The sequence below is a fragment of the Sus scrofa genome, chromosome 1, assembly GCF_054392235.1.
Source record: "Sus scrofa isolate SSC_HxYL_T2T_F1_AM1 chromosome 1, Sscrofa_HxYL_maternal_Yorkshire_Landrace_v2.0, whole genome shotgun sequence".
Classification (NCBI taxonomy): Eukaryota; Metazoa; Chordata; class Mammalia; order Artiodactyla; family Suidae; genus Sus; species Sus scrofa.
In genome coordinates, this window is record NC_139383.1 from 2,045,577 (window position 1) to 2,071,032 (window position 25,456).

General features: G+C 54.7%; 1 protein-coding gene across 4 annotated transcripts in view; it reads right to left on the reverse strand.

The window, feature by feature from the left end:
- CCR6 (C-C motif chemokine receptor 6) overlaps positions 1-24,012 on the reverse strand; it is a 29,794-nt gene extending 5,782 nt beyond the window's left edge. Inside the window, exon 1 of one of the 4 annotated variants that reach the window (XM_085021622.1) lies at positions 23,762-24,012. The gene's annotated coding sequence lies outside the window, so the exon portion shown is untranslated. Of the gene's footprint in view, positions 1-10,418; positions 10,725-11,625; positions 11,802-23,761 lie in introns of those variants that run through there. The other 3 variants (XM_021086056.2, XM_085021634.1, XM_085021625.1) reach the window with 3 other exon arrangements.
- Positions 24,013-25,456: the final 1,444 nt, after the last annotated feature.

Consider the following 25,456-nt stretch of genomic DNA (forward strand, 5'->3'; position numbering starts at 1 on the left):
CATGCTGAAGCCAAATCCCCAGTGATGGCGTTTGGAGGCGGGGCCTCCCCTAAACATGGGATCGGTGCCCTCGTGAAATGAGTTGGGAGAGTGTGCTTCCCGCTCTGCCCTCCGCCTAGGAGGACACAGCCAGACAGGCAGCCGGCCCTCGTCAGACCTGGACCTGCAGGAGCCTTGACCCTGGACTCCCCAACCCCTAGGACTCTGGAAAATAAATCCTTGCTGTTTAAGCTGCTCCGTCTGCAATAGTTTGTTACAGCAGCTCAAATCCACTAAGGCACAGACACTAAAAAAAAAAAAAGCAGGAACGCTTGACCCATAATCTGTCCAAAGAAACAGAAAAATGACAATAGATGATAGAACTGGCAGAAAAAGATGCTCCAACAGCTGCTCTGAATGTATATTCCACACGTTCAAGAAGATAGAGGAACGCAGACACATTGTGAAGACTGTCATGAGCGAGATAAAAAGACCTAAAGACGGAGTTCCCACTGTGGCTCAGCGGATTCAGAACCCCACTCGTATCCATGAGGACACGGGTTCGATCCCTGGTCTTGCTCAGTGGGTTAAGGATCTGGCGTGGCTGTGGCTGTGGTGTAGGCGGCTACAGCTCCAATTCGACCCCTAGCCTGGGAACATCCATATGTGACAAGCACAGCCCTATAAAAAGACAAAAAAAAATGTTTTTAAAGTCCTAAAGGCAGGAGTTCCCGTCGTGGCGCAGTGGTTAACAAATCCAACTAGGAACCATGAGGTCGCGGGTTCGGTCCCTGGCCTTGCTCAGTGGGTAAAGGATCTGGCGTTGCGGTGAGCTGTGGTGTGGGTCGCAGACGTGGCTTGGATCCTGTGCTGCTGTGGCTGTGGCGTAGGCCTGTGGCTACAGCTCCGATTCGACCCCTAGCCTGGGAACCTCCATATGCCACGGGAGCGGCTCTGGAAAAAGCAAAAAGACAAAAAAAAAAAAAAAAACCTAAAGCCAGATCCCACAGATGAAATACGTAGTATGTAAAATGAAAAACACACCAGTTGAGATTAACACCGAATTTGGCACAGGTCCATATACTCCCATCAATTGGAATGCTTTACCCCAGCAACACCCGGAAATTGAAACTGAAAAAAAATTATAATAGATCTGGAAACACGAAATGAAATACTTATAAATACACGCACCGAAATGTATGCACATCTTGAGAACCAGAAAGCACGTGCTGAGAGCAGTGATCTGACCTACACCAGTGCAGAGCTGCGTCCTGTTCGGGTAAACGATTCAGTCTCGCTGAAACGTCAGTTCTCTCCGAATTGATCGGCAGACGAAACACAATCCACAGGAGAACTGTGGTGCCCGTTTTTGTGGAAACTGACGGGGTACATCTAAAATGTACGTAGAAATTCAAGGGGTGGAAGAGCCAAAAGAGCTTCGAAAGCGAGAACAGGACCGCAGGATTCGCGGGACTTGATTCGAAGACCAACTCGGCAGCTGCAGGAGTTCTGACCGGGTGTCACTGTTAAGAGGGTGGATGATAATCCAGGGAACAGACGAGAGACGGATGTCGCACTACAGGGTCGAGGTAATTCCGTCTCAATAAATGGTGCCAGAATGACTGGATGCTCACCAAGAAAAGCTGGTACGACTCCTTAGCTCGTACCATCGGCCAAAAATAGCTCCAAAGAGATTGCAGATCCATGAGCGAGGGCTAAACCACAACGTGGCCAGAAGGAAAGGGGAAAATCTTCGTGCCCTTGTGATGGAAAGAGATCACTTATGTAAACTGCACAAGGCCTGAACTCTAGTAAAATTGATAAATGCTCATGGATCAGAAGTTTCAACTTCTGCTCTTTGAAAAACATCCTAGAAAATCAAAAAGACCATTGAATGGGGAAAAAAGGTAAACGGATACCTGACCATGGATTGCAGCCAGCATATTCCAGGAACGCTTACACCTCAGCGTCAAGAAGACAAACAACTCAATAAGAATCAGGCCAAAAGTTGAAGTCAATTCACCAGAGAAGACAGAAAAAAAGTAAGCCTAAGATGGGCACTCGAGGAGTTGCCCTGGTGGCTCAGCAGAAAGAAATCTGACTAGTGCATGTTCAAACAAACCTGACCCTGAGGATGCGGGTTCAATCCCTGGCCTCGCTCAATGGGTCCAGAATCCGGTGTTGCCGTGAGCTATGGTGTAGGTCGCAGACGCAGCTCAGATCCTGCATTGCTGTGGCTGTGGTGTAGCCCGGCAGCTGTAGCTCGGATTCAGCCCCCAGCCTGGGAACTTTCATATGCCGTGGGTTCGGCCCTAAAAAACAAAAAAAAAAAAAAAAAAAAGAAAAGAAAAAGAAGAAGAAGACAGAAAAAAAGATAAGGCACTCGATGTCATTAATTTTGGGGAAAATGCAAATTAAAACTGCAATGAAAAATCATTTCATGCTCACCAGACTGGCCAGAATCAAAGAGGCAGACAAGAGGGTGGCTGAGCTGGGCCCCGGCGCTGCTGACAGGGTGGCGAGCAAGTTCTGAGAACACGTCTCGGGTCACTTCTAGGTGGATACAGACTGACCACGTGAACCACAAGTGACCCCTGCGCATTCACCCGAGAGAATGAAAACGAAAGACTCGTACCCCAAGGTTTATTTTTAAGGCCCCAAACTGGAAGGAGCACAGTGTCCACCAGCTGGTGAGGGGCCCTATGAAAATCGCACCCACCCACGGCCCGGAACAGAGTCTGGCAGGAAAAGGGGGCTGCGGAGGGCCGCTCCATGTGTGTGCATCTCAAGAGCGTCCTTCTGTGTAAAGAGTTCAAACATATAAGACCGGGACTGCACTGTTCCGTTTAGATGGAATTCTGGAAAAGGCAAACGATGGTAGTAGAAACCAAAGCAGCGATTGTCTGGGTGGGGGATGGGCAGAGGGGCCCAGCTGGAGTGGGGGAGGGTGGGGAGCCCCGTGGGACCTTCCTGTGGTGACAGAGACTTGTCAAAACCCACTGCATCGTGTGCTTCAGATTGCTGACCCTTCATGGTAAATTATGCCTCAAAAAGCTAGTGAAAATAGCTGCACACAGGGAGCTCCCCGTCGTGGCGCAGCAGAAACGAATCCGACGAGGAGCCATGAGGTTGTGGGTTCGATCCCTGGCCTTGCTCAGTGGGTTAAGGATCCAGCGTTGCCGTGAGCTGGGGTATAGGTCACAGATGTGGCTCGGATCCCGCATTGCAGTGGCTGTGGTGTAGGCTGGCAGCTACAGCTCCGATTCTGCCCTTAGCCTGGGAACCTCCATATGCCTGCCGCAGGTGCAGCCCTAAAAAGACCAAAAAAAAAAAAAAAAGCTGCACGAAGTTTCACACAAATGTGCGGGTGTGGGGCAGGTCCACACTGAGGACGGAGCAGGGCTGTGGGGGTTCCTGGAGGAAGGCCGCAAGGAGGAGGGGAAGGGTTGGGGGGCCGTGCCCGGGAAGGGGTTGGGATCAGCACCAGGAGGGCAGGAGGGGCGGGCTGGGTGGGGTGTCAGCCTCCCCCCCCACCGCCCCCGAGGGCGCTGACCCTGGCGGGAAGGGGGCCCAGGTAACACGGGCTGAGGGGACCCCGCAGGCTGGGCCTGCACGTCGGGAAACATACTTCTAACCACACCACGATGTACAACGTGGAATTCAAACTGGATTCGGCTCCGCCAAGGTCTCCTGAGGAGGAGGACATGGAGACAGGAGCTCCGGCTTCGAGAAGCTCTCAGGTGATCAAGCGCTATGAACCCAGCAGCACTGACACTGGGAGCAGATTACAGAGGCCAGGGGTTACCTCTGGTGACGGGAAGGCTCGGGAGTGAGTGTCCCTGGAGGGGCTGGACCCGCAGGAAGTGCTGTTCAGGCCCCGTTGGGAGGGCGTTCCCAGTGGAGACCATAGCAGTTGGGTCTGACTCGTGTCTACTCATGGGATATTGTTTTAATTTCCTGGGGTTTACTCCTCTTTCTTTCTTTCTTAGGGCTGCACATGTGGCTTATGGAGGTTCCCAGGATAGGGGTTGGAATCGGAGCTACAGTGGCCGGCCTACACCACAGCCACAGCAACTCCTGATCCCAGCCGCATCTGTGACCTACACCACAGCTCATGGCCACGCAGGATCCCTAACCCACAGAGCGAGGCCAGGGATGGAAACTGCATCCTTATGGATACTAGTCAGATTCGTTTCTGCTGAGCCACGATGGGAACACCTACTCTTATTTCTGATTAGAATGGCAGGATAAATCCCCAACACCCAAGCCTGTAAATCCTGTATCTTCGCGGGATCGTATTGCATCACTCTTGGAGTGTGGCAAACGTCATGCACTCTGGTTAGTCACCCGTGCCCACCAGAGGAGTGCCGCCAGGTTTACAGGCATGCCAGGCACTCTCGGTAACTGGAAATGACCCAAGCTGCCCAGACCATCCTTGTCAGCACAAAAATCATGTGAATTCTTTGAAGGAAGTTGCGTTGGTGAGAGATTGGCATCTATGCCACCCACGACATGCAAATCGGCTTTTTTTTTTTCCGCAAGTAAATTAGCTTGGACCCTGAGCAGTAATCGTCAGCTCTTTGGGGAAAGGGCTTGTGGGCTTTGTGTTATGAAGATGACGAGGGTAAAAACAGTCAGACGTTTTAAGCAGACATTTCTGTACTTTCTTTACTGATCTGAGTGTCCTCTGCCAGCGGGTGAGGAGATGCAGGCGAACCCAGGCAGCCCTTTGTCCTTCTCTTGCTGAACCGACAAGTCAGCAACAGTGAAGCTACTCGAAACAGAATTTCAGATGCTCAATCTCACTTGAAGTCTCCTTTTCTTCCTCAGACAAACCCCTTATCACCGCCATTCTCACCTGATCTCATTTCGAGGTCAGTAAATCACATATAAAATGCATTTAGCACAACTGATTCTTAAACTGTACGTTGCTTTTGTTTGGAATTTAAATATTTCCTAAGTCATATCTGCAGCTGATGGGTGTACAAATACTTCTACAAAGCTGGTTGGTATTAAGAGAATCTGTGGAGATGGATAGATAAAGAAGATATGGTACATATATAGAATGGAATACTACTCAGCCATAAAAAAGAACAAATACTGCCATTTGCAGCAACGCGGATGGACCTAGGAATGATCATACTAAGTGAAGCAAGAAAGACAGAGAACGACAAAGACTATATGATATCCTCAATGGGTGGAATCTAATAAACAATGATGCAAATGAACTCATTTACAAAACAGAAACAGACGAACAGACTTAGAAAACAAACTAATGATTACCCAAAGGGAAGAGGGGGGTAAATTAGGGATTTGGGATTAGCAGATACACCCCACCATATATAAAATACATAATCCACACGGACCTGCTGTATAGCACAGGGAACTCTGTTCAATATCTTGTAATGACCTATAAAGGAAAAGAATAATTTTTTTAAAAAGATACGAGACTCCAGCAGACAGTGTTCTAAATTGTCCTTTGGGGAAGAGTTTCAGGCCTTGAAGGTAAAGCATATGACACACCAAGCAGCACGGTTTTACTCAGTTTGGTTTCACAGCTGAGAGCTGTCTTTCACACACTCGGCCGCCTTCATGAGGACTTGCCCAGGCGTCAGCCCCTTACTGGACCTCTTTGTCCCTCCAGGCCCCAAGCATCATAGGCACAGGTGGCCTAGTACCAAACGGGCCCCTCAGAGTGGGGACACCCAGCCCCAGTGCCGGTGCCTGGAGCCCAGGGGAGCAGAGGGCAGAGGGCAAGCACTCAGAGCTCACGTGCTGAGAAGACCACCCCCACCCAGCTGAGGGGTGCTGATGAGAAGCACGATGCTGGCGTGTGCCCTGACGGAACCACGGGAGAGCCTGGGTGCAGGCTGAGCACCCAGCCCGAGCGGGCGTGACGGCCGCCAGATGCACATGGGAGTCTGTACAGGAAGGCCTCGAAGACACTCGGGCTAAGTCTGGAATTCATGGGGGCCAGGAGGCGGAAGGGCTCTGAGTGACCGCAGAGGCGCTGGTTTGTACCTTGCGTGTTGCCCACATGGCGCTCCTGGCCCCACCTCTGTCTCAACCCTGTGCTACCTGCTATTTTTTTTATCAACTTGGGGACAAAAATAGAAGAGGCAAGCTCATCAGGCCTGAAGATGATGGAAGTAAAACTAGGATTATTCTATTTGGTGAGAGACTCAGTGAGCAGAGACCCTGGACAGAGTCAAACAGGCCAAGTCCAACACTAAAAACTCAGTGGAAAATAGAGGATCCTGCACTTGGATTTGAATAGCCAACCACACAGATGTAGAGTAAGAGTTTAGCAGCCGTGGAAATTTGAAGAGTTTTATCCGATCACTGCGAGTCCGTGTGCAGGCACGGCTGTCAGATAGCCCCCTGAGCACCTAAGGTTCCTTTCGTCTAGATGAGTTTCCCGCCTCCTACCTAGTAACGGACCCACAGTGCTGGCACCCAGGCAGCGGAATCACGGCCCCAAACATGAACATGTGACTACGTGGCAAAGGGGTCTCTAAGGCGGGACCAAGGGTGAAGACCCTGAGACGGGGCGGTGACCCCGGCGTTATGCAGACGGGCCCAGCGCGTCATGGGTCCTGAAAAGCGAAGCGGCTTTCCCAGCTGAGATGGAAGAAGAGATTCGAAGCATGAGAGGGACAAGGTCCATTGTTGCCGCCTTTGGGGACAGAAGAAGGGACCCAGAACCGAACAATTGGGGGTCCTCCAGAAGGGGACACTGGCCTCAGCTGACGGCCCACACGAAGACAGATCCCAGTCCTACAGCTGCAAAAAGCTAACTTCTGGCCACAGCACAGCTGAAGAGGGACGGATGCCCTGAAAGGAGCACAGCCCTGCCAACACGCCGATTGCAGCCCAGGGAGACTGGGTCAGGCTTCGGACCGACAAATCCAGAAGATGCTAAGTGCGTGAGGCTCAAGTGGCCACATCTGTGGCACCTGGTGACGGCAGCGAGAGAGCACTCAAACCACGCTCAGTAAGCGGGGTCTGCTGGAGTTCTCGATGTGTAACTTTGACATCAAATCCTCAGGTGCAGAACCAGGTGAGTGGTGGTTCCACCACCCCTGCACTGGCCACCGTACACAGTCATTCGGAGTCGGAAGGAAAACCTGGGAGGGACTGAAGCCAAGTGGGCGGGAGCCTGGAGGAGACCCTCTGTGTCAGAACGGAGTCGCTCCCCCCAAAAGGACGACACGCCGCGTAGAATGAGGCCGTCAACCACCGACAAGGTCGTCCGTGAGAGGGTCTAGGCTTCCGCCTCCCCCCAAAGGCTGAGAACGTGTCCAGCAAGGGGAGAGGGTATCAGCAGCTTTGGCTGAACCTCAGCAAGAAAACGTGAGCAGTTGAGTAAGAAACGCACGAGCTACCTCTCCGTCCAGCCCCACAGTGAGCCCCCAGCATGAGGTGGGTGTGAGGTGGGTCAGCCCTGCTGAGACTGAGGCTCTGCAGATGAGCTCATTGGAGAGGAACGGGTTAAAGCAGGTGCCACCCCCCACCCCCTCCAGCTGGGGACGAACCTGGACCAGCCTCCAGCACTTGCTCGGGGTGCCCTCATTGAATTGCTGGAGGCAGAATACACCTGTGTGCCTGGCTTTGTCCCCCCAGGGAGACCCAGGGTCTGGGCGCTGCTGGAACCTCGTCCATGGGAGGCACGGAGTCCAGGAAAAGGCAGCTTCTAACTGGGTGGCGAGCGGTTCAAGCTGGGAGCCCTGGGTACAATGCTGTCACATGTACTGCCCACAGCCCCTGCTACTGGTCTGAAACCAAAACCCTGTCCAGTGAGCTGTGCCTGACGGTCTGGGGTTTCTCCAGGGGCGGGGTGTCCTCCTGTCCCTCGTGCTCGGCCCGCACCTGTTGAGCCACTGGAAAGATCTCACGCGCTATGGGGCATCTGCTGGGGTGATTCACCTCTTTCCTTCACGCCATCTCTCGTCACCCGACGGCATGTGCGTGAGCGGGAGCTGTGCTTCCTCAGGGATCCAGCATCACGGGGCCAGATCCCTGGAATTCAGATCAGCATTTAAAAGTCAGTTCCTGGACGGTGCTCTGGGTCCACAGAACGGGCGCGGGAGAGAGGGAGCGAGGGAGGAGGAGGAGATTGTCCTGAGGTTGAACAGCTTTGGAGACACTGCCACCTGCCGCTCCTCCTCCTGGATGTTTATTTGTTTCCTTTTTACGGCCACATCTGCAGCATGTGGAGCTTCCCGGGCTAGGGGTGGAATCGGAGCTGCAGCTGTTCGCCTGCACCACAACCACAGCAACGAGGATCCCAGCTGCATCTGCGACCTACGCCACAGCTCACAGCAACACCAGGTCCTTAACCCACCGAGCGAGGCTGGGGATCAAACCTCATCCTCATGGACACTGTGTTGGGTTCTTAACCTGCCGAGCCCTACGGGAACTCCCCTCTTGGAGGTTTAGGCCACGTCTATCACTGATGGCTGTTCAGCGCCTTACTGAGTAAGGCTTTCTTCCCAGCCAGCTCACCCACAGAGCCTGCAGAGTCAGAGTTCTTTGGAAAAAGCTGGCCCTTCCTCCCTTCCTGCAGGTGCTCTTGGCACCCATCCAGCAGCGCAGATCTGGCCACGGTGCTGGCCCAGCCCTCCGGGGCGAGTGTGGGGAGGGTGTCGCCCAGGCAAGCGGACCCTCCGTCTTTAGGCAGCAGGCTGGCCTCACGCCGCCTCCGACGGGGGGTATCTCCACCCTCAGAAACTCAGAGCAAAGATTACGCAGGCCCTGCGCTAACGTCCAATAGAGTCCCTTCTCATCGTCCACAGGCGTATAAATCACCTCTTTTTAAAAGTCTGTCTTTGACTGGCTTTTCTTCCCTTTTTAGAGGCACATCCTGATAAGCTGAAGCTTCAGGTGACTTCTGCATTTACAGTTTGAAATCATAAAAATAGATTACTCTTTTAAATGACCAGTAAAAGTGCTAAAACTCCAAGGTTGGACGTGATGGCCTCTGCCTTTCAATGGTCACACTGGGAGGATTCCGCTACCGCGCACAAAAAAGGAAGTGTTGCTTTAAGGAAAATTTAACTAGAGTAACATTTTTAACATAACATTTTAAGTGTTCATTTACATTTTTATTGCAATGAAGTAATGTGACTTCCCAGGACCTTTTTTGAATCAGGTACAATATGCCGCCAAAGAAAGTATCTCAGGAGTCCCCGTCATGGCGCAGTGGTGAACACATCCGACTAGGAACCGTGAGGTTGCGGGTTCGATCCCTGCCCTTGCTCAGTGGGTTGACGATCCGGCGTTGCCATGAGCTGAGGTGTAGGTCACAGATCCTGCGTTGCTGTGGCTCTGGCGTAGGCCGGCAGCTACAGCTCTGATTAGACCCCTAGCCTGGGAACCTCCATATGCCGTGGGAGCGGCCCAAGAAATAGCAAAAAGACAAAAAAAAAATGTATCTCAGAAACTAAGAGCTCACTGACTACTTCATTCCAAAATGAAAAGAAGCCCTAATTACACGTGTCCCAAACATCAGCACAGACCCAGGGAGCTGGGAAACGGTCACAGACATGCCAAGCAGGGTCCCCTAAGCCCTGTGCCGCCAGTCAGATCCGACAGAGCCTCCCCTGGGTTTCCCCACTTCGCAGAAGCCACTTCTTTGGACTCTGAGGCCTTCGGAAGCCCAGCGTCACACACAGGGGACCAGGCACAGGTGGGAAAGGAAATGGGTCCTGAGCAGCAGGTGTCTTCCCGGCGTCGCTGGCCGAGGACAACCCTCAGGTCTGCTCTCCGCTGGGACCAAGAGCAGGTGGCAGCAAAACGGAAGCAGGAGCCCCAGGAGGAGAGAGAGGGGGTGGCAGAAAGATCAGAGGGGTGGGGACAGACCAACTGCAACGATTCATCTGTTTGGCCAAGGCAGGCTCTGCCCAAGAAACACTGATACTGGGATCAAAATATTATCAGCAAGGAAAACCCCATTAAACCTTTGATTGAAACCAAGTGAATAATAGTTTTCCTAAAATTAAAGCAGACAATTTTAAATCTGTGCTTATTTTCACGAATAGCCACAGCTCACAAGTTAGAAAACAAGAACTAAAGAAGAGTGTGTGTGTGTGTGTGTGTGTGTGTACCTGTGTGTGCATACGTGGAGTGTACATCTGCACGTCTATACGTGTGTGCATGTAAACACACAGGTGCACGTGTTATGTTCTGTGCAGAGGCATATGGATATATGCCGTGTTATGTATTGCATGCATGTGTCATACATGTGTGTATGCATGCGTGTATATGTTGTGTGTGACTAGAGACCTATGTATATATATTACATGCAGGTGTATGCATTGCATGTGTGTGTGTGTTTGCATGGAGGGTGGGGGGTGCAGGCTTTAAATTCAGTTCTAATTACATCCTGGGCTTTGCAATCACTGCCCTACATCTCTTAGCTCTTTGAACTTCGCAAATACCTGTTAAGGTGGACTTCTACCCATTGCTCAGATGAGAAGGCTGCAGTTCCTCTAGGGCTGTGAGGCTCTCACTCCCCATCTTAACTCATCTGGTCTCCAGCGGGTCTTACAGAAGGACTGCAAAAGTCCCACAAGCTCCTAAACAACATACTTCTTTTTAAACCCTTCTGGCTGTCAGAATCTCACCTTCTACCAAGGTAGGTACGGGTTCAGTGCCTGCTCTCTTAATTCGTCTGAATCACGGGCGCTCAGGGTTTTCTCCTTTTTTAGATGAACATCTGAAACTCCGTGCTGCCTTCCTTCTGCTTTTGACACAGTGGTTAAGAAAGAAGCCAGAAGGTTTTTTCCAGTGATTTGTATATAGGGGTTTTTTTTTTTCTTTCTTTTTTCTTTTGGTTCTTTTTGCACTTTGGAAGCTCGATTTTACATTTTTATTTACAGAAATTATATCTCATCTCTCTCATCATTTCAAGACTTAGTGATTCATTCAGACCTGGCATTTCTTTCCTTACAGTATTGATTGCTACAATGTCTATTTTCTGCCACGGCATAGGCTTTGGAGGAAATCTGTGGCCAAGCCTTTAAAAATCATGATGTAGCCTTTTATGAAACACAAACTCCATAATGTTTGTGGCATTTGCAGCCATTATCAGAGCTTTCCCTGTATTTTACTGAGTCTCAAGCAAATTTGCACCCAGCCAACGTCTTTTCAATGACTGCCTCGCCAGCTCCCTCTTGCTCGGTGCCCAGCCATTCGAGATGCTCCCTTACAGCCTTTCATTGAGTAAGTCCCTCTTTGCATCACCTCCAAACACATCTTAGCTCAGGTTTAGCTTTTCAAAGGCCTTGCGTACGTAGTTAAACAAAGGACTGTCTTTCTGTCCAGACCGATGCCTCGTGGATGCTCACCCTGCGAAGGAATGCCCCAACCAGCCCCAGGCTCCAAGACAGGGACAATCAGAATGAAATCACTTACTGCACATTTTGAGGGAAAACGAGCCTCTTGAAAACGTAGTTCTAGTCCCCAGACTGTAAGGACCCAGTACTGTGGACGTGAGGCTGTTTTACGAAGTGTAAACCCAGACAAAATGCCCGCGTTCTGGAATGCTTAAGAGAAAAGCATCTGGGTGTGTGTTATTCCTCAGAGGCGGGTATCCGAGGAGAAAAGACGTTTTGACAGGAGTGGAGGGGGCGTAGCCAGGCTCACCTGGAGAAACGCCGGAGTCCAGAGTGCAGCTCCGTCCCACACCCCGCGTGAGGCCCGGGACACCCACATCACCGGCGTGCTCCTCTGAACAAGACGCGGCTTCTCGTGGCCATTAAGAAAAAGGCAGCGAGAGGCCAGAATTAGCCAAAAGCAGATTTGCTGAATTACCACTTCCTATGCAGGAGGAACGCCTATTTGCCCAAATACAGATGGTTAATCATCTACATCCTGTAGGTTATAAAATCATCTGATGACGCCCGGAGCCTGAGAAGGGGGGGCCGAGGCGCTCCCCCCGCCCCCCGCGCCACTGCCTCCCAGAAGAACGGTGCTGGTTTGCTTTTCAAGGCACGGGCATGGGTTTGGGCTCAAACACTCACTCCTCCGAGTCAGTGGCCTCTGGGAGCCCTTTGCAGGCTGCCTGCGATGATCTGGACGCCTTCAGAAAAGGCCGTGTGGCACCGTGGTTAGGGACGCAGCCTCTGGAGGCCCCCAGCCTGGCTTCTCCCCAAAAGCTGGGCACCGCCACCGGCAGCTGCTGACTCTCTGCACACACACTCCCTCCTCTACAGAAAGGACTGGGATGGGGCAGCCTGCGCGGCACCAGAGATGACAGGCTCCACGCCACATGGCGCCACTAGGACGGTGCCCGGAGTGGGGTAGGTGCTCAAGAAACGCTTGTCTGGAGTGGGGATAAAGCACGTAAGTCCTATGATGGTACCACTGGGGTCAAAACACTCTGTGTGGTGACGGGTGTTAACTAGACCCCCTGGGAAAATCATTTCACAAGGAAAGAGCCGCTCATCAGGTTGTACACCTGAAACCAACATAAATAATATGTCAACTACACCTCAATAAAACAAAGGACGAGACCCGAAAAGCTGGGCATGTGATCTTTATGAGATGGCAGGTGACAAATCGGACCAGCGCCCTGTCACTAGATAAAGCCATTACTGGTGGGAAGAGCCATGGGTGGTTCATGGGGGGAACTCATTTTTAGGTACAAGTGGTTCCCAAAAAAATAGCAGGAAAGGCAAGGAAAAGGCATTCTGGAATCACCAAGGCGGGCACCTCCACAGGGTGCGGTGGTGTTCCAGCCTCGGGAAGTGGCTCCGTAAAAGACGCACAGTCCGGTTTTACCGCAAAGGTCCACCAAACGCAGGCTCGGCTGACTCACAAGCTGCCTCCCCCAGCCTCCTTCTCCTCCTGAGCTGAGCCCGTTCACACCGCCCATGGCCCGCCCTCTGCTCTGTCAGGACGAAACGGGGCCCAGGGATCTCTGCTCTCCGAACCCCGCTGGTCCCCAGGCCTGAGCGGCTCTGAATCCAGGAACCCGGCCCCCTGTCAGCGCCTCGTGGCAATGGGCCAAGCACAGAGGGACCCTTTTTCCCGCCATCAGGGGAGGGGGGGCCTCCCTGCAAAGCTTCCGGCTCATCTCTGTCTCCTTCCACCACCCTATACAGGAAAAGCCCTTTTCTGTTTGATTTCGAGATGCTTGCAGATCTTAGCGCCACAAGGTCCCCTCCCAACAGCCCCTCCCTCACAGGAATCTCGAGTGACACCCCTCTTTTCCAAGCCCTGAGCTGTTTTCCTCGATGGAGTTGAAGACTCTCCGTTGACACGGGCTACCCCATCCGCGCCTCTGGCTGAAAAGCGCCCTCCGTGCGATGTCCCTCCCTGTCCCTGACCCAGACCCCCGATCCCCGGGTGGAGAGAAAGGGAACTCGGGCTTTCTGCCTCCTGCCGCTGCCCGTCGCCAGCACCCGCGCCCCACCTCCAGCACCTCTGCCGAGGGCCTGGTCCTCGCGGTGGGTGGAAGCCGCTGGAAGGGCTGCCTCCCGGGGCCCAGGCTCCTGGCAGAGGAAGAAACGGCGGCCTGGGGATCTGGGAACAGCGCGTCCCCCACTCCGACCTCTTCTCTAGCCGACCCCTCTAACACCCCCCGAGGGTCTTGTTTAGCAGGAAGGTGGGAAGGCACCACTTTCAGAGCTAATTATCACGCTGGACCTGGCCTGCCTGAAACAGGAAACAGACCTGCTTCTGCTGAGGATGAAAGACCCGGCAGTGAGTAGAATTCAGCCCACTGAGAAACGCTACGTGGCCTCACCGAGAGGCTGGACCACGGCTCCTCTTCTGGAACTACGGGCTTCCGCGTGGGTGTGAGACCACCCGTCAGGAGGGTGCAGATGCCCGAGGGGGAGAGGCCCCACCCAGGGGTGACCGTCTCTGCCCCAGAGGGCAGTGAATCCGCAGAGGCCTCGGGCCAGCTCCAGCCCTGGGCCTCCTCCATCCCGTGCCCGTGGCTGCGCCTCCGTGGGACCTGCCGCTCGTTTGCCTGATGTTCCAGAGCGAAAGCCCAGTGACAGGCCTTCCTGGGGGAGCTCGGCTGCCTCTCGTTTCTCCTCTCGAGAAGTGCTCTCTGTTGAAGATCCTGTGCGGTCTCACCCCTGTTTAGTCTTCCTCAGACCTAAGCTGCGGCTGCCCATCCGCGTGGCGTCGTGGGGGAGCCAAAGCGAGGCGCAGCGGACGCTTATGCCCTTTGTACCGTTTCCGGTCTGAAAGTTTGACGGCAAGTGTGAAAAGTTCATTCAGAACCAAGTCCAGGGACGGCCTAGTAGTGCCTATCACAGCCACAGGAAGGGCTCAACCTTGGTGGCCACCTGATCGTGAGAGTTCTGTGGCGTCCTGAGCCTCCCAGGACTGTCACTCTAAGCTGGGACCCCTCGGGGCCTCCGGAGGCAGAGCCCCCACCGCAGGGCCTGCGGAGTGTCGGGAGGGAGGGGGTCTCGGCCACGCGGACACACGGAGAACACAGACCCGTTCCCTGAGAAGGAGGAAGGAGGTTGGGGCTTTGTTTTTTCTTTTTTAATAGCCACACCCGCAGCATATGGCAGTTCCCAGGCTAAGGGTCGAATCAGAACCACACCTGCCAGCCTACACCTCAGCCACAGCAACGTGGGATCCGAGCCACCTCTGCGACCTACACCACAGCTCATGGCAATGCCGGACCCTTAACCCACTGATCGGGGCTAGGGATCGAACCTACGTCCTCATGGATACTAATTGCATTCAGAGCCTGCTGAGCCACAAAAGGAACTCCAGATCACGAACATATTTTTAATTATAAAAATTAAAGTGACTTTAGGCAACTCTTTGGAAAAGAAAGTTTTTCAATCAAATTGACTTTTCCACAGTCCACACTGAGGGTTCCTTGAAGGATTTAACATAGTTTCAACTGTAGATAATTTGCAAAGACGCCTGAGACGCAGGCGGCCAGTGTCTGCCGATGGATGTGCGGGGAATAAACCTGACGGCCTCCAGTGTTTCGGTGGACGGGGGCCTCGCTCATTCCCAACGCCCGCATCTGATGTTTGCCAGCCGCTGGGCAGGCCTGTGCGGTGACAGTCTGCAGTGTCTCTGAGGAACGCGCTGGAGGCTTGTTCTGGTGCTCAGAGAGTCAGGCTCACCGAGACCCGGCCAGTGGACGCAGCTGACCTCGGTGTTACGGTGTCTTAATGAGATGGTCACCTCTTGTGACAGGGGATCACCAGAGAGGGCCAGCTTCAACTGCTGAACTTCCAAAGTGAGCCTGCTGCCCACCTGTCAAGAGGCAAAACTGATCGCCCTCTTCTGGGTCCGGAGTGGCCCTGCTGACGTGTTTAATCGGCAGAATATGGTGGAAGCGACAATCTGGGAGCTCAGAGGCTGGTCCCAGGAGCCTCGCGGCTCCCCGTTGGGCCACGCGTCCTCTGGAACCAGCCTCCGGGCTGGGCCGAGAAGCCCGGGCCGCATGGAGAGGCCACATGTGGACAGCGTGGTGGAGACCGGGCGCCCCAGGACCCTCGGCCAGCCCCGGGGGCCTTCAGATCACTCGAGACAGCCACCCTCTGACTGTGACGGCCCCTCCTGCACCAGCCAACCCCAGAGCCATGGAGATAATAATGGCACAGTTCGAAGCCACCTCTCCTGGCAGCGGTTGGCCGAGCAGCCTCGAGGGAGGAGCAGTTCTCCCCTCTTGTGCTCTAACCTGCCCCTGCAGCATTGAGCTGAGCTACAGATAACCCAAATCAAACGATGACATTTAGGAGGGATAAGCCATGAGGTCCTACACGGGGAACTAGATCCAGTCTCTTGGGCTAGACCATGACGGAAGACGAGATAAGACAAAGAAGGTGTATATCTGTATGCATGACCGGTCACGATGCTGTACCTGGTAAATCAGCTGTGCTCTGATACAAACAAATTTCTTTTAATTAAAAGAAAACAAATTACAAAAATCAAAACAAAAACATACTTTCTTTGTTTTAAAAAGATCCTCCCAAAGAAAGCCGGCAGTCAGAATAGGTGTTAGAAGTGGGGGCAAATAAGAAACCTGAAACAGCTGTTGTTGGAGAAGGTAAATTTGAAATAGAGCCTCGGGAGTTCCTGACGTGGCGCAGCGGAAACGAATCCGACTAGGAACCATGAGGTTACAGGTTCGATCCCCGGCCTCACTCAGAGGGTTAAGGATCCAGTGTTGCTGTGAGCTGTAGTGTGGGTTGCAGACAGTGGCTTGGATCTGGCATTGCTGTGGCTGCGGTGGAGGCCGGCGGCTACAGCTCCAATTAGACCCCTAGCCTGGGAACCTCCATATGCCACGGGTGTGGCCCTAAAAAGCGAACACACACACAAACACACACACACACTCAGAACATCGCATCTAGCTGCGGCCCAGTCTGTGCTGCACAGTCTGGCTCTCTTTCCCTCCACGAAGAAATAAGGGACACTCTTCATCCAATTTTGCAGCACATTCCCAGGTGGGTACAAAGCGCGTTTGAAAGAGGGAATCAGCAGCTGGCTGACACCTCCTACCTGGGAACAGACAAAGATTTCAAGTTGCAAAGCACTTGCTGTAGCTTTGGGCATGTGATGTTAGCTACTCCATTTCTCTCCTCCCGGAACTCCAGCCTGAAACCGCCCTCCTCCCGAGGCGGGCACCCTGACCCCCTTTGCCTGGTAGACGTTAACCCGCTGGATGCCGACCCCCTGCTTTACACTACATACAAAGACGCTCAAAGGCATGTGACTATTTCCTGCCCTTAAGGAATTTCACGCTTGCAGAGGGGAAGCCACACACAGGCGGGTCCAACAAAGCAGGAGTGGCAAGGTGGGCTGAGCCGTCACCAGGGAAACGGTATGGACAAGGGTTTGTTTGAAGGCAGCAGAGTGGGAGCCCGTCTGCTCAGGCTCCCTGGGGGAGGGGGCGAAGCTCAGCCAGGACAGGTGCCCCCCCACCAGGTGAGGTGGGCGGGCCCGCAACTGAGCAAAGCAGTGGCGGGAAAGCACCTGGAGGACTGGCCCAAGGAGCAGGTGGAGGAGCTGGGACTTGGTCTCGGCCCCAGCGCAAAGACGCGGGTGTCCTGTGAGCTGCCGTGGGGCGACAGGCGATGTGTCCTCAGAACCAAGCAGGACAGGAAGCCGTCCAGGAGGCTGGAGCCCAGAGCCGGGGGGTGGCGGGCAGGGCTGAGGGTGCGCAGCCAGGCGTTTTGGCGTTTCTCTCATCCTGTTGGGTACATCCCCACAGGGAGCCTGGACGGTGCTGCTGCCGTCAAACTGAAACTCAGAACTAAACAACTTCCTCAAGCCGGTGTAGCTATAATCATACGAAAGGCAGAGGCGCAAAAGCCAGGTCACCTGAGCCCAGAGCTGAGGCCTCTCTGGGATGGAGGGGAAGAAGAGATGACGCTGGGAGGTCTTTTGAAAAGTCAGAAGGAGCTCGAGGAAGGAGGAATTGGTGCCAGGTTTTCCGCCTCAACAGAAACGCGGAAACCAGACCTGGACGCTCACGTCTAAGCTTCTAACACGTTGTGCTTGGAGAGCCACGGACACTGATCTAAGGGGAAGGAAATGAGTTCCACGTAAGGCACATGGAGGGAGCCCGAGGTCCTATGTAACTGGAGAGTCTTGACCCTGGATCTGCGTCAGCCACATGTCGGGGCAGTTTTCAGATTAATGTCTGGGTGTCTGTCGGTGTCCCCAGGGGTAAGATGAAGGGGCGGGATGCATAAAGGATTTACGGTGCAGCTCAGACGCGCGGGTCTCCAGCCGTTTTCTGCACCCCCCAACAGACGCCTCCTCTTCCCCCACTCCTTCTCTTCCTCCTCCTCCTGCTTCCTCCCTCCTCCCCCTCTTCCTGCTCTTCTTCTCCCCCATCCCTCTTCTCCCCCTCCCCCTCCTGCCGTCCCAAAGGGGAGTCATAGCATGAGATGCAGGAATAGCATAGTGATGCCCAGCTGAGCTCAGAGATGCCGATGAAAGCTCTGGAAGCTTGCACTTATGCGGAGGAAACAGAAGGACAAATTGAAAGGTGGGACAAGGCAGAAAAGACGTGGCCGGAAGAACAGGTGTTATTGGAGCAGACAAGGGAGGGAAGCGCTTTTGCAGCAAATCCTGCAGGGTGGAGAATTCGAGGACTGAAAGCGGCCTGTGCCGTCGGTCACTGGTGTTGACGGTGCACGCGGAAGGTGAGCTTCCGGTATGACCGTCCAGACCGAAGCTTTATCACAAGGATGTAAGAAGAGAGTATATGGTCTCGGCAGCTAGAGACGACAGATGCAGAAAACTTGTTTTGAAACACCTGTCAAGGCCAAGAAAAGAGCGGCATTCCGGAGGGCAGCAGGGACAAGTCCAATTGTATTTACGGAAGCCCGGGAGTTGGCAGACACCCCTGCTGTTCCCCCACACAACCCCCGGCCACTTCTGATCACAGCTGCCACTGTGGGGACAGAGGCCGCCCTCCTGGACTGTCCCCGTGGCAGGGCGCAGGGCTCTGGTTTTCTGACTCAGGCTTTTCTGCTCACCCTCAGGTAAAGCCCAGAAGGACAGAGTCCATGGCCCCCGATGAGGACAGGAGTCAGCCCTCAGCCCAGAGAGACAGGGTCACGTTTCATGCCTGCGCTGACCTGGCTCGCCCTGGTGGGCTGCCAGGATTAGGGTGGTTTGCCAGGGGCCGAGGGGTTTCTCAGAAGGCAGAAACTTCAGGGCTGCGACCAGGACAGCCTTGGGCAGGCCGGGAAGCGGGTCACTGGAGCTAAAGAAGGAGCAGCACCCAGGACGGGGGTGGGCAGGAGCCTTTCCACCGCGCCACGGGGTGGGCAGAGTGAGACTCGGGAGGAGAAGGGGCCTGGAACCAGGACAGGCAAGAAACAGGGTGCTGGCTGCCTGGGGTGGAGGTGGAGACCAGCGGGATGATGCTGCCTGCAGTGCGCGAGGAAGCGGTCAAGGAAGAGGAAGAGCCTCGGCCTCCATTGTGCCAAAGCAAAGACAGGAAGGAGGAGGGAGGAGGAGAGGGGGGGACGGAGAGGAAGAGGTGGAGGAAGGATGGAGGACGAGGAAGCAGGAGGTGGAGGGAGGAGGGGGAGGGGAAGGGAGGAAGAGGGAGGAGGGGGGAGGAGGGAGGAGGAGGAGGGTGAGGAGGAGGGAGGAGGAGGGGGGAGGAGGAGGGAGGAGGGGGAGGAGGAGGAGGGGGGAGGAGGAGGGGGGAAGAGGAGGGAGGAGGAGGGGGGAGGAGGGAGGAGGAGGGAGGAGGAGGAGGGGGGAGGAGGGAAGAGGGGGAGAAGGGAGGGAGGAAGAAGGGAAGAGGAGGGGGGAGGAGCAGGAGGAGGAGGGAGGTCTCGGCTGGCTAAAGGAGGGGCCTTGAGATGCCCAGGCTGCCCAGGCCTTCCAGTCGTGGCGTGCGCGCTTCCTCCCATGGACCCCAGACGTGCTGCGGAGAGATCCTGTTCCCTCCAGTGTGGAAGGAGGGGGTTAAGCCCAAAAGATAACCTGACGTAGAAAATCAATTTCCCGGCAGTGCTGGAAGGAGAGAAAAGCTGGAAGGAGAGAGGGAGGCTTAGGGGAGGAGGAGGGAGGGGTGTGGGGAGGGATGGGGGGGTGGGTGTGGGGGGAAGTTGTGGGGGGGAAGTTGTGGGGGGAAGGGTGTGGGGGAAGGTGCGGGGAGGGGGGAGGGGTGGGGAAGGATGTTGGTGGGAGTGGGGACTGTGGAAGAGTGGGGGGAGGGGTGGGTGGGGACTGTGGGGGACAGAGGGGGGGAGGGGTGGGGAGGATGGTGGGGGTGGGGACTGTGGGGGACAGAGGGGGGGAGGGGTGGGGAGGATGGTTGGGGGGGACTGTGGGGGACAGAGGGGGGGGTGTGGGGGAGGGAGGTGGGGGTGGGTTCTGTGAGCTGGGGTCTGAGGGGAGCAGGAAGGCGAGGAGGGTTCCGGGTCCGGCTCCCGAGTGCTCTCAGGGACACGGGAGAGTCTGGGCTTCTGCCTCCCGGTGGCCCAGGGACAGCTTCTCAGAAGGGAGAGATACCATCACCAACCACCCAGGCTGAGTTCGGTTGAACCCGTATTCACTCTCTTCCTAATGTCTGGTGTCGGTGAAGTTGGTGCGGGGAGAGGGGTGGGGGGAGAGGAGGTTTTTCAACATGTCGAGTTGTGCTCATGACAGTAGCGGAGCTTTGTGAATTTTATTTGAGATCCCAAACTGAAAGTTCTACCACTGACCACAGCTTCTAGATGGGGCCTCATTCTTACCAAAACTCTCAGCGAAATGAGAAACTGTGACAAAACTATAATTCTTCCCAGAACCCAGCCTGGGAAGCCCGTACTGAAATGGTGATGGTGGTTGGTTGGGGAGGCAGAAGCAAGAGAGATTTCGTTTTGTTCCCGTGTCTGCAGCTTCCGAGCGTAATAAGGAGACAGCCGGCTGCAGAGCGAAGCATCCTTAGATCGGCAAAGGACTCCCTGCAGTACGTGTCACTAATGTTCCAAAGATGACACCTTCTAGATATTTCCGCATGACCTTCGTTGTCACAGTTTTTTGCCAGTTTCCAGAACAGAGGATGAGCTGCTGTGCTTCACGTCAGACACAGGGAAGTGTGGATGGAATTGCTGGGCAGGACCCCTGCCCAGAACAGCGAAACCAGCATGAGACTATGGCCTGCAGTTCAGCTGCTCTAAGAAGCTCTAAAACTAACTTCCAGGAGGACTGGTTTTGCTGAGACTTTTGCCTTGAAAATATCACAACCCCTTCAAAGGCATAGGATTATTTTACCAGAATATTACAGAGTGGGGGGGACAGAAGGCCCTTTCTCCTCTGTCCTACCAAGTCGAGAGCAGGAAGGACAAGAAGGACACCGGGCTCAGGCCTCCAGAGACCCCGTCAGAGCCCAGCGAGTCCCCCCACCTCCCGTCCGAAGTGAGGGCGCTGGACGCCAGGGCTGACCGCTGTCCCCATGGAGATGCGGAAGGGATGCAAAGCACTTGAGCCTGTGGTTTCACAATCTGACCCAGCTGGAGGTGACAAGACCAGAGGAGAGGGACTTATTTTATTGCATTTTCATTTAATTACACCCACAGGACAGGGACTGTTAAGTCTCCTAAAACCTGTTTATCTGCCAGAAAGAAATCTGAAAGCCACACGTCCTTTCATGTCGGGGACCTCCGATCGAGTCATTTTGATGTTAGATAAACCCACAAGTAAAATCTAAAGCCTCCCACCTGGAACCAGTGAGGACCTCAGCTGCCCCAGTTCCTGACAGCGTGCATGGGTGGGGGGGCGGGGGGGGCAAGGCCCCGGGGCGTCCCCTGATTCATTGCATTCCTCCGTGACCCAGATCCAGGCCTGCGTTTTCATTTGCCTATAATGGGAACAGCCAGGCTGATTTATAAAACTGCTACAGAAATGACAGAGGACGAGGTTGTGATAATGTGACGACAGCCTGAGCCGATTTCCCACATGGCCGTCACAGCAGCCGCCGTTAAGATGGTCACTGAAATGTCACAACACACAGCCACCGCCACCGCCTTTGGACAGGGGCATCCTGGGCCTGGGAGAGGGGCTTCCTCATGCCGAGCCGACGCCTCCTCCTGCCAGGTTCTCACTAGCAGCCCGGGGACCGCTGCTGCTCCGGGGACCCCGCTGGAGCGGGAAGGGTCTGGAAGGCTCAGCAGGTGCACGTAATCTGTAGCTCATGAGCCCTTCGCCCCTGGAGGTCCAGGAGGTTGAGTTTGCTGGGGAGGAGGGCCGTGGGGGAGCAGGAAGTCTACCCGACCCCGTCCAGGAGGAGGAGGGGGCTGAGAAGGGAGGCGCAGAGGCCTCGCCCGCACCCCAGTCCCAGGCGGCCCCCTGCCCGTGGCTGTGGGTGAGCCCTGCTCTGCGTCTCCCACGGTCCTTGTCTGTACCGGACTGCTGCCCCTTCTGCTCAGATGGCTCCCTCCTTGACAGCGATAACTTTGCTCGGCTCTCTTTTCTCTCCTGCTCACGTATCCAACCCCTCGCTCCCCGCCCCAACCGGAAGTCGTAGAAAGGAAAGGCGTTCCCGGGCACAGCGGGTAGGGAACCCACGTTGTCACTGCTGTGGCGAGGGTTGGATCCCTGGCCCAAGACTTTCCACAGGCGGCAGGCAAGGCCAAAAGAAAAGTAAAGAGAGACCTGTCTCATAGATATCGGTCTTCCCCGATGTGGAACCTTCTCTAGATTCTAGGGCCTCGTCAGGCCACCAGCTGCTCCGAGTCCTGAACAAGGCGCCGCTGCCTGCTTCCTGTACGTCGGGAACACGGCGGCTCTAACCCACCTTGTTCTTGAGGAAGGTAATTCCTAATCAACTTTCCACTGCGGGTGATCGCTTGCAGTTTTAAGTATTTTAGAATCTGAGACTGCTCAAACACATCTAGTGAAAAGCTCGGCCCTGCCTCTGAGGTTGCAGATGTGGGCATGAGCCCTCCTCCTCTGCAGAAAAGCCCCCAACTCCACGTGGAGGTCACTCAGACACCAGGCACTATTTGCTTCTGCGTCGCATGGCCCCAAGTTAAGGCCGTGGAGTCGTCCTGTCTGTTTGGGGCTGTTCCCATCCCACCCTGTCTGCTTTCCTGCCTCCTTCTTCCCAGCATCTGACCCCAGGAGGGACCATCCCGCCTGAAACCATTTGCTTCTGTACACCCTGGGCTCGGAAACCAAACCGCCCTACTTATCAGAACTGCACCTAAAATAAGACTCAGGACATCTCTGTGCACCTGAGGGTCTCCCCTGGGAGAAAAGGGCTGGCGGGGGATGGGCTTTGTGGTGTCTATTTCGGCTGCAGAGTCTCTCTTTGTGTTCATTTCCTCTTTCTCAGTTTGTCTTAAGGGCTGATGTTATTAGAGACCTCCAGGTAAGCGAGAGCTTGCGCTGTTTCGTAAGACATCGTGCAAGATTAAAGCAGACGCCTCCCGTGTTGTCGTGTTGCTGGAATAACAGTATTATTTAAAATAACAAAATGCACGAACCCACAGTCAGCGAAAGTGATCGCCACCTATTTGTCACTGTCACTTGGAAGGTGGTTTTATCACGAGAACTTCCTCCCCTGAAGTACAGCACTGTCCGTTCTCTTGAGCTAGACCCAGGAATGTGTCCCCACAGGGAGGCGCGTCCACCCGGGGACCGGGACCTCCTCCGAGCAGGCGCCCGGCTGCCCAGCCCTGCCTCCCGCCTCCTCGCCTGTGCGTCGCACCTGGGGCTCTCTTCCCGTCTCTGCCCCGTTCTCCTCACCTAGAGCCCCTCCCGGCTCTCCAGGTCAACGCCACCTCCCCTCCCGAGCCGCTCAGCCCCCCGGCGCCTCATCCTCATTCAGAGCCACCAGCACCCCTGGGTCCAGGCGCAGGGGAGCCCAGCGTGTTTGGTTTGGGTTTGCAGCGTCCACGCTCCCTTTTCATAGCCGTGGCTCATGCAGAGGCTCGCTCTTTCAAAGCTGGCTATGGTTTACGAGGTTGTTTGTAAACCTGCCTACAGACCTTTCTCAGGGCTGGTCGCCATCATCAGGTCACAGGGACCTGAAGGGCCAGCAGCCGCCCCGTACTGCACACCGACAGTGGGACTTGGTCTCTCCTTATCACACCTGCTCCCCCGACCATGGGCGCGGTTACAAAGGTTACATAAGCGTGCGTGGAATCACACAGGGGACGCCTCTCCAGCAGTGGCCAGCTCATCTGGACCCAGCAGAAGTCCCTCCTTCGCTGCCTGAGCGACAACCGATGCCTGGCCCGATAACATAACAGTCTCTCCCGTTCAAGGCATTAAACGGTTAGGACAACAGGGATGCGGTGTTTTCTAAATTCCACGACAAAATAAAACTTACCAACAAAGTCGCTTCCGATTCCACAAGCGAAGAGTCACAGAGTTTTTCCTCTTCGATGTCAGGTTTCTCAAATGCCCAGACTTTTCTTCGCCGGTGTAAACCCCCTGGCCCCGTGCTGATCAAAGCCGTTCGGAAGCTGCGCACTTAGTGGGCGCCTGCCCCTCGGCTGTCCCTGGGCTCCGCCGCCCTCCTGCGAGCGCTCTCGTTCTCTGCCCACACGCTGGTGGTGTGGTGAACGCCTCACCGCAAGTTCTATTCTTCCAGCACACACTTTAGATCGCAGAAAGGTAAAAAAAATAAGGTGGAGGAAGGAAGGCGAGCTTATGCAACTAGGTCACTTCATAATTTCAACTTTAGAGACAATTTTTTTCTTGTTTCAGAATTATTAGCCTGTGGAATACTTTTTATTCTTCTTGGAAATGACACCTTAATCAGAATAATTAGAAAGTTCTCTGAAAAGCTCCACACACCACATCGTCTTTAACAGACGCCATCATCAACCCCCCACATTCTGACTGAAAACAAGAGAAAGCATGGAGCAGCCACATGGCTTCTGCCTCATAGGTTAAGTTTTGATCATAAATGAGGTGCCGATGATCAGCTCCAAAAGGAGGCACGACCCAGTGGTGAGGAAGCAAGACCGCGCTCGGCAGATCCCCGCTGCCTCCTCAACCACTATGGCATGGTTGGGGGTCATGAGCCGTTACGTCATGAAGGGACCGGTTTCGAGGCAGCAGCGGAATCCCGAGCCTCTGGATCCCCAGAGCGGCAGTCCAGTTTGGGACTAGCCCTGTAATTTGAGGGGAATCTGGGTTACCTTCTCCACTGAGGTCTACGGTAAGGCCGAGTCAGGCCACAAGTCCCCGAGGGAAAGTCCTGAGTTGGCCGCGGTAGAAAACACCTGCAGCTCCACCGGGCAAGGGGGCGACGGTTCATCCCTGGTCTGCCCAGTGCCTCCTGGGCTTTTCATAGGGTTACAGATATTATGGCGACTGTTAAGAAACACGCGCGATAAAATTAGAGCCCTTTTCAGAGCCGTCCTTTCCCTTACCCCCGACAAACAATGTTGGTAAAATGGTTCACGGATGGAAAGAAACTGACACCTAAAGACGTAAAGGATTTGCCTCAAGAGTCTACACGTCGGAAGGAGTGGATTCAGGAAATGCGGGCTGGGTCTTCTACGCCCTCTTGACACCAAACCGCAGCTCACGGTGCTTTCTGAGCTCCCGCCGTGTGCTGGGATCGCCTCTAGGCCCACGTGCGAAGGGGACAGACCAAACCCGCACCTTCACAGGATTTACCTTCCAGTCGTAGGAGCTGGGCCTGCAACACGGTAAATGAAAAATGCGTACCATGTAGGTGGCGGGAGCGCCACGGAGAAGAACCGGCAGGGCACCTTTAGGTCTCGCGGACGGGGACGGTGTCACCGACGGGCACACAGAAGTGGGGCCCAGAGAGACCTGCGGCAGCGCGTCCCGTGTTTCTGTGGGGAAGGGGCACCTCAGCACAAGGAACAGCCAGGCAATGTCCCTGATGCAAACGCCTGCCTGACACATGCAGGAAAGCGGAAAGCGTGGGAGAGTTGAGGCTGGGGAGGCGAGGGGGCCAGGCTGGGGGGCCCTGAGCCCATAGCAGTGACTTGGTCCTCTCCTCGGGGGGCGAGGGGGGGGTATTGGAAGGTCCCAAGGGACACCA